The sequence below is a fragment of the Lucilia cuprina genome, chromosome 5 (genome assembly GCF_022045245.1).
Source record: "Lucilia cuprina isolate Lc7/37 chromosome 5, ASM2204524v1, whole genome shotgun sequence".
Classification (NCBI taxonomy): Eukaryota; Metazoa; Arthropoda; class Insecta; order Diptera; family Calliphoridae; genus Lucilia; species Lucilia cuprina.
The window spans coordinates 54,147,440-54,156,872 of NC_060953.1; the positions used below are offsets into that span (position 1 = coordinate 54,147,440).

Consider the following 9,433-nt stretch of genomic DNA (forward strand, 5'->3'; position numbering starts at 1 on the left):
ATGGTTAAGATCGGTCCATTATTTCACCTAGCCCCCCATACAACTGAACCTCCCAATAGGGCTGGTAAACCTTGTCATCAATCTATAGGTCACAATTTTAGAGATAATTCAATAAAATTTGGCACATGATATTCTATGGTATCGAAGATGAAGCCTATTGACAATAGTTAACATCGGTCCATTATTTTACCTAGGGCTTTAAGGTTCATAATTATGTTTAATAAACTCGTATCTTGACAAATATCTGGAAAACCAAGTTCCATACTAGCTTTGATGACCCTTAAGAATTTTATAATTATAGGGCCTCATTTGACCCTAGCTCCTATAAAAAGTCCCCTCCAAAATTTGACTTAAATGTCCACAATTTTATTCAACAATAAATGATTTATTAAGAAAACGAAATTACATTTTACTTTTCATAACAGGTGTTGGGTATTATATGATCGGCCTCGCCCGACTATAATTTCTTACTTGATTTTTTTTTTTACAAATTTTAAAACAAAAAACATTGTAATAAGTATTGTGATGGCGTAAATTTTGTCACTTTTATTTAATAATTTGGGTGTCAATTTGTTGTTGGCAATTTTCCTACATTACATTGAAATATTTTCACTTTTTTAATGCTAAGTACTTTGAAATTAAAGTAAATTTTGACACCTTTTTTTGGGTCGGGGGTTTGGTGTTTAGTAATTGGCTTAATTAGATTTTGACCATAAAAATAGATGTTATTTTGAATGATGGCGTTATATAATTTAAATTGGTATATATAGGTTAGATTGTAACGGGGTTGTGTATTATGTGAGAACTGAAAAAACTCACCTATAGATTCTATTATATGGTATACGCTCAATTGGAACGAACGACGAATTTCGAATAGCCCGACGAACTAGTCGACAACAATTCGTTGCGTAAATTCGTCGAATGGAACACAATCAAATTATTCGTACTGCGAATTCCTTTTAAAATTTGTTTCTTTGAAATTGGAAAAAGTAAGAAAAAGAAACAAAAAATATATTTTTGTGAGTCTTTACGATTTTTATAATTTTAACAGCTTTTAAATTAATTCGAACCTTAATTGCGAAATTAGAAAATGTAAGAAATTGGCCTCGAAAATAACTAAAATTATATTTTTTGTAAATATTCCCAATTTTGAGATTATTTTAACAGATTAAAATTTTTTTTCGAACATTACTTCGAACTTAATTTTAAATGTTCCAACATAGAATTGTAGTGTCATCAAGTGTACTCCAGACTGACAAATTTCAGACAAATCGGGTCACCAGAACTGGTTTTTTAATGGCTTAAAAAAATTTTCAAAAATAACTTCAAATTTTCGAATATAATTTCGTATATTCGAACATAATATTGTATTGTCATTAGCTGTACTCACAACCGCAAATTTTCAGCAAATTCGGGCTACCGGAATTGGTCTTAAAACAATTAAGACCATATACCCAAGTGTGTACTATTTCTGACGACAAATATTCGTCCCGAAAATTTCGTCGTTCTTCCCAATTGTGGTCTTTTTCATCCACTGGCTAGACTTGAGAACGGTCTACCATCTCTCCCCTTTATCCTTTAATGAAGTACTCGGCTATGACCGGTCCATGCACAAGTACTTTGCTGGAGTACTCGAGCTATCAAATCTCTGACCATTGGATGGCCTCTGTTGATTCGGCAACAGCACCTAGAAACGTAACCGGTGAACCGAAGTACGATCCATCAATAAGCCGAATACATTGTTCTTACTCACAGGTACACACTGTGGTAATTCTGATATGAACAGAGTATACTCTTAACATAGGACCTTTCATACCTTTCATATATCATCATACAACCCAGCACACATCTCATTCATACGACACATTCATAAGAGAAAAAACATACGACACATTTATTATAAGTAGTCGGATGGGTGAGGCCCTCCGTACCCCACATTCATCCCGTACCATATACAATTAATACCAACTCATTTCCAACGCTTAGTCCCACAGTCACTCCTCTGTTGTTTTCGGCAATAGCACCGAACTTATTCCGAAATATTGACTTTACCTTACATCAGTCTTTTAACCGCCACTTACTCTTCCCGCGAATTTGGGTTTAAACCACAGAAACTATGTGGATCCCGAATGAACCTCAACCAACTGACCAGCCAGGACATAGTGTTGCGGGCAACTGGCCACCTATAGTACCAGATTATGCGGTGCTCTGGTCTGTCCTCTTTCAATCTATACAAGGAGGTATTGGCCACTTCCTTATACCCCGGGATTGCAATAACAGTAGTAGTTATTCACCCAAAAAGTAACTACTTACACTTTTATCCAATATTACCTGCCTACTACTTGCCTACTTACCGGGTAAGTAAAGATTTCACTGGGAATATATTAAAATTCCCGACTTTATTTATTTCAGGTATGCGATCAAGAACCCTTCTTGTGTTTGTGTATAATAGTCCAATATGTCCAGTATAATTAAAAAAAAAAAATTAATTCAAAACTGATTTCAGATCATGAAGATCTTTGAACCCTAATTAACAGTTAAAAATTTTGAAATTTCTTTCTTTTAAAGCAAGTTTTTTTTATTAAACCTGTAGCAACAGTTTAAGAATATTTTTGTTTTTTAATACAAATTTCAAACAAAATTTTATAATTTATAACAATTTTTTTTAAATTCCTTAAATTTAAAATAATAAAAAAACATGTACAATAAATATATTTATTTACAGCAACAACAAATATGTGAGAGTATTTTAAACTGGTATTTTTTTAAAATTGTTTTTTTTTTTTTTGTATTGTTTTGTTTTAAAGTTTCTTAATAAACAAAATGTATATAACTATTACCCGATATGGCATATTTTAAAGTAACTTTATTCAAGTCATGCCAAATTATATGTTTTGTTTCATTTTATGCCCAACTCTTGTGGTACATAATTCAATTTGGTTTTATGTTTAAAAAATAATTCTTGTTTTTCTTTAATCATACTCCAAAAAAAAAAATGTTGCAGAGTTGTTGTTTGTTTAAACTGCAAAAAACTGAGCAAATAACTTAAAAAAAGGTTTAAATTATAATGATGATCAAAAGACAAACTTTCTTTTATTGTAATTATGATGAGAACTTATACAAAAAGAGAGATGTAACTCAAAAATAAAGTTCATTAAGTTTTATAACATCACTTTTAGTTTACACTGTGAGAAATGTCATTTTTGTGTCAATATGATTGTTGAGGTCAAATAGTGGGCGGATTAGACGTAGAGGGAGTGGTAACTCCCTTAAGAACTAAATAGAAAGATTATTTTATCTGGGAAAAACTATTTTCTTTACATTTTGCACCAAGAACTTGAATATTCATCTGAACATTTTGCGGCTTAGAACCTCCAAATGAATTCCATATAAACATTTGAGTAATAAATTATCGGACTAGCAATATAGGTGGGCTCCTCCCATATTTAGGGTAGCAAAGCACACAGGGTACTGCTAGTTATATATAAAAATATTTTTATGAAATTATTCTTTAAAAATCAAAATTTTTTCTGTAAATTTCTTTAAAACATGAAAATTTATCGAAAATCTATTCAAAACATTCTATAAAAAAATTTTTCTTTAAAAAGAATATTCATAGACAAGAAATAAGAAAAGAAATCTTATCGAAAATTTTCTTAAAGAGAAAATTTATCAAAAATGTTCTATAAAAGTAAAATGTTTTATAAAAAGAAAATTTATCGAAAATGTTTTATAAAAAGAAAACTTATCGAAAATGTTCTATAAAAAGAAAATTTAACGAAAATTATCTATTAAAAGAAAATTTAACGAAAATTATCTATAAAAAGAAAATTTAACGAAAATTATCTATAAAAAGAAAATTTAACGAAAATTATCTATAAAAAGAAAATTTAACGAACATTTTCTATAAAAAGAAAATTTAACGAAAATTTTCTATAAAAAGAAAATTTAACGAAAATTTTCTATAAAATGAAAATTTAACGAAAATTTTCTATAAAAAGAAATTTTAACAAAAACTTTCTATAAAAAGAAAATTTATCGAAAATGTTCCATAAAAAGAAAATTTATCGAAAATGTTCTATAAAAAGAAAACTTATCGAAAATGTTCTATAAAAAGAAAATTTATCGAAAATGTTCTATAAAAAGAAAATTTATCGAAAATTTTCTATAAAAAGAAAATTTAATGAAAATTTTCAATAAAAAGAAAATTTAACGTAAATTTTCTATAAAAAGAAAATTTAACGTAAATTTTCTATAAAAAGAAAATTTAACGTAAATTTTCTATAAAAAGAAAATTTAACGTAAATTTTCTATAAAAAGAAAATTTAACGAAAATTTTCTATAAAAAGAAAATTTAACGAAAATTTTATATAAAAAGAAAATTTAACGAAAATTTTCTGTTAAAAGAAAATTTAAAGAAAATTTTCTATAAAAAGAAGATTTAACGAAAATTCTCTATAAAAAGAAAATTTAACCAAAAGTTTCTATAAAAAGAAAATTTAATGAAAATTTTCAATAAAAAGAAAATTTAACGTAAATTTTCTATAAAAAGAAAATTTAACGTAAATTTTCTATAAAAAGAAAATTTAACGTAAATTTTCTATAAAACGAAAATTTAACGAAAATTTTATATAAAAAGAAAATTTAACGAAAATTTTATATAAAAAGAAAATTTAACGAAAATTTTCTATAAAAAGAAAATTTAACAAACATTTTCTTTAAAAATAAAATTTAACGAACACTTTCTATAAAAAGAAATTCATCGAAAATTTTCTATAAAAAATTCTACATTAATAATTTGTATAGTTATATCTATCTTTTGAAAACTGCTGATAATGGGGGCAAAGTTTAATCTGCTCAAATAATTAATACTCATGGCACGAGTCTCAAATTTTTTTCTAATTTAAGTTTTTTCTCCATTCCCAGGAAATGTGTGCAATAAATCAAAGACAAAATGGCGTTTTGTGGGTTGATATTTTGTTTTTATTTTTTTTGTTAGTAAGTGATCTTGTGCTTCTGCGGTAAATACGTCTATTTATTTTCAAAATGTTTATATTTTATTTGACGTCATTATCACATAAACATTTTAAACAATTGAATTCTAAGTAGAAGAATTTAAATAATGATATTTCGTGCGAAAAATATCATCACAATACTGCAAAATATAAAATATTCATTAACACAACATTAAACATATAATACGTGTTAACGTTTTGAAATAATTAGATCTATATACTTACATACAAACATACATACATTATAATACATATATATTTTATAATTTTCAATAATACGACTTGATTCAGATTTAGATGGAGGATGTTCTATATTAAATCCAAACTAATACACATATTTCCATTGTGCGCCCCCTTTTCATGGAAAATGTTTGTTAGTAAAGACAAAAACCTTATATTGCGATCAATTAAGTGATGTTCAGAAAATTAGTTTCCTAAATGCAATTCCTAATCCGTTTATAACAGGGATGTTATATTTTTAATAATTTCACTTCCAAGAATCTAGACTCCCAATTTATCAGGTAGGGAATAAATTTAAAGTCAATGAATACATTCAGTGCCAGACTTATCTTTAAGAACCGATATATAGCAAGAAGTTTAAGCGTTTATTCAATACATTTAGAGATGTCAAACAGTTTATTTTGGGAAATGCTATATTGAACCTATGTAGATTCTGTGACTATCAGGAAGAAACTTCCGAACACATTATTGTGTATTGTCCATCTGTAAGGTCTCGTGGTGAAGGAATTTTGGGTGCATTATCACTAGCCCTTTAAACATCTGTCTTTTAGACGCAACTCACACTTCCCGCGTATTTAAGTTTAAACCACCGCCTTTGCAAGGATCCCGAAGAAACCTCCACCAACAAGTTGTGCGCATGACAACTGGCCACCCGTAGTGCAAGATTTTGTGGTTCTCTAGTTCGACCCTATGTAAAATCATTCCAAGGAATGTCGAGGAGTGAAATGAGATAACCAGTATATAGTTTATAATAATAAGAAAAGTGGTAAGCTCACGTATTATTATAAATAGTGTTGACAACGGATGTTATTAAAAAATTATAAACACTTTGGTTTGAAACATGCTTTCAAGTAAATTCCTATTTTAAATCGACTAAATCGGTTTATAAATAACGGATGTATGAACATAAATCTGTGACAACACAGTACCATATTAACAAAATAAATTTTCAATAACATCCGTTGTCAACATTAATTAACAACAATCCTTGAGCTTACCACCACGTTTCCTAACTTTTAGACAACAGATGTGTATAAACTTTCGAATTGTTGCAATGTTAACACCGTTGCGTTGTCAAAATTACATTGTTTTGTCGTACGTATGTATTTAAATACTTTGAAGACGGATGTTATTGAAAAATTATAAAGACTTTGGTGTCAATTTGGTACTGTTACGTCACAGATTTATGTTCATGTATTCGTTATTTTTAAACTGATTTAGCCGATTTTAATTAGGAATTTTCTTAAAAGCATAATTGATACCAAAGTGTTTATAATTTTTTTAATAACATCCGTTGTCAGCACTATTGACAATAATCCGTGAGCTTATCACTTTTCATAACATTTAGACAAGGATTGTATATAAAATTTAGATTTTGACAACAAATTGTTGCAATATTAACAACTTGGCATTGTCGACATAGTGTTGTGGTACGTATGTATATACTTTGACAACGAATGTTCATGAAAAATTATTAACACTTTGGTGTCAATTTCTGGTACCAAATTGTGCAGGAGAAGCAATTTATCAATGAAATGCGTTTTTTTTTGTATTTTACCCATTTGGATCTGTTCAATAAACGTTTGTCATTCCTGAATCCTTTTCGTTAGCTAAGGCGATCTCAGATAGCTCTGCCGTCTATAAATATTGTTTAAGTTATAAGACATATATTTTATCTTTCAGTCTTTTAAATAGCATCGAGCTAACTTTAACATTTAAGTATTTTAATCTTGTCCATCATTTCCTTAAGTTCACATTTATGAATCATCATGAATCATCGTGATTTTTCTTAAATGTTTATAAAAACTTCCACTAAACATTTCATACGTTTAAATAACCTTGTAAATTAATATTTTAACACCTTTTTATAACAAAAAAAAAAAAAAACTAACAAATTTAATACAAAGCTATTTAAAGCATAAAAGGTTTCTAAAATTTATTTTAATTTTCATAAACAAATTAATTATTATTATGACTAATTTAATTTATAGGAAAATTTTATACATTAATTGAATTATCATTTGAAAAAAATCTATAGAACACTATAATATTACTCAATCAAAATCATTGACAATAAACTTTGCTCTACTATAAATTCTGGAATGATGAAATTTTTAATTCTTGCACATTGTGTAAGGGATCTTATCACCCTTTTGGACTCTAAACTACATATTAGTTATTTATTTTTTTCTTTGACTTATGCTGCGTATTTAATTTATCGTAAAAATAATTCTAAAAATTTTCCAAAATAAATATTATTATTTTAAGCAAAACCCAATAAATAACTTTTGACAAAACATTGTCTGTTTCAATAATTCATTTCAACAAATTCAATTTTATTAGCAAGAATAAAAACATTAAATTATTTTTAAAAAATAAAGTAGTAAAATTCTTTTTCAAATATTTTTGTATAAAAATCACGTAAAATCGATTGTATAAGTTAAATTTTTTATGTCATTTAAAATGTCATCTACACCCACAAAAATTATTTAATCAAAATCATATTATCTACAATTGAATACAATGTGTCTCAATATTACACAAAATTATGAGAGAATTTTTCTGACATAAATATTTATAAAAAATTATGCGTAAATAAATAATTTCAATTATTTTATTTATTTTGTTGTTCTTTTTTTCTTTTTTTTGCAGAATCATTTACAAATTTTCAAGAAACAACTACAAGTAATTGCTTAAAAAGTTATACAAAGTGTGGCATCATAAACGCAATCATCATTATTTATTTATCACAATAATAATAATAATAATAATGAGGTGAGTTTATCTTTCAACTATTTTTTATTTTTTTTAAATTCGACTATATCTTTATGGTTTATATAGAACAATTCAAATCAAAGTAATCATTCAATTAAGATGCAAAAAAAAGTTAAACATATTTAAAGTGACCAGTTTGAGGATGATATGAATTTAAATTTTAGTTGGTTAAACAATTCGTAGAATTTTTTTATGTGCTAAGGTATTTAATTTGTCTTAAAAAGTTCTTATTAAAAAGTATTAAATATTTTCGCTAGTTTTATAAAACATCACCTGTGTCATGATTGAAAGGAACTTGTCCCTCCCATACAAATTATGTAGATTTTCCAAATTCTATAGTTAATTTTTGTGAGCTTAAAGTTCTGCTACTTTAAAACCATAGTCTATTCCACAGTTTATTATATAGTATAGTCTTTAATCTAGTCTATTGTCTAGTCTAGTCTATAGTCTAGTCTATAATCTAGTCTATAGTCTAGTCTATAGTCTAGTCTATAATCTAGTCTATAGTCTAGTCTATAGTCTAGTCTATAATCTAGTCTATAGTCTAATCTATAGTCTAGTCTAGTCTATAGTCTAGTCTATTGTCTAGTCTATTGTCTAGTCTATAGTCTAGTCTATAGTCTAGTCTATTGCCTAGTCTATAGTCTAGTCTATAGTCTAGTCTATAGTCTAGTCTATAGTCTAGTCTATAGTCTAGTCTATAGTCTAGTCTATAGTCTAGTCTATAGTCTAGTCTATAGTCTAGTCTATAGTCTAGTCTATAGTCTAGTCTATAGTCTAGTCTATAGTCTAGTCTATAGTCTAGTCTATAGTCTAGTCTATAGTCTAGTCTATAGTCTAGTCTATAGTCTAGTCTATAGTCTAGTCTATAGTCTAGTCTATAGTCTAGTCTATAGTCTAGTCTATAGTTAAGTCTATAGTCTGGTCTATAGTCTACTCTATAGTTAAGTCTATAGTCTAGTCTATAGTCTAGTTTATAGTCTAGTCTATAGTCTAGACTATAGTCTAGTATTTAGTCTAGTCTATAATCTAGGCTATAGTCTAGTCTATATATATATTCAATAATCCACCTAGTCTGTTCTATAGTCCTAACTATGTCCTAGTCAATAGTCTGTCTATTCTATTGTCTAGTTTACAATCTGCTCTGTATATTTTTTTTATAATTTCCCAACTAAACATTGTTCCTAGTTGATGGATTAAGTGATTTTGAATGGTAGTCAAACGAGGCGCGGTCATTACAATAATCGGCAATGTCATTTAAACTTCTATAAAAATAATAATTGTCCATTTTTTTGGCGTACTAGAAAAATTAACATTATTATGAGTCCAAAGGCCCAAATCGGGGGATGGACGCTAGGTGAAATCACCGATTCAACCATAAATGTTCGTCCTACGGTTAAAAA

The 9,433-nt window shown here is 27.5% G+C and overlaps 1 protein-coding gene across 1 annotated transcript in view; it reads left to right on the forward strand.

Moving 5' to 3' along the window:
• Positions 1 to 8,025, forward strand: part of LOC124418432 (PR domain zinc finger protein 4-like) — a 46,978-nt gene extending 38,953 nt beyond the window's left edge. The window contains exon 3 of the mRNA XM_023449317.2: positions 7,908 to 8,025. The gene's annotated coding sequence lies outside the window, so the exon portion shown is untranslated. The remainder of the gene's footprint in view (positions 1 to 7,907) is intronic.
• Positions 8,026 to 9,433: the final 1,408 nt, after the last annotated feature.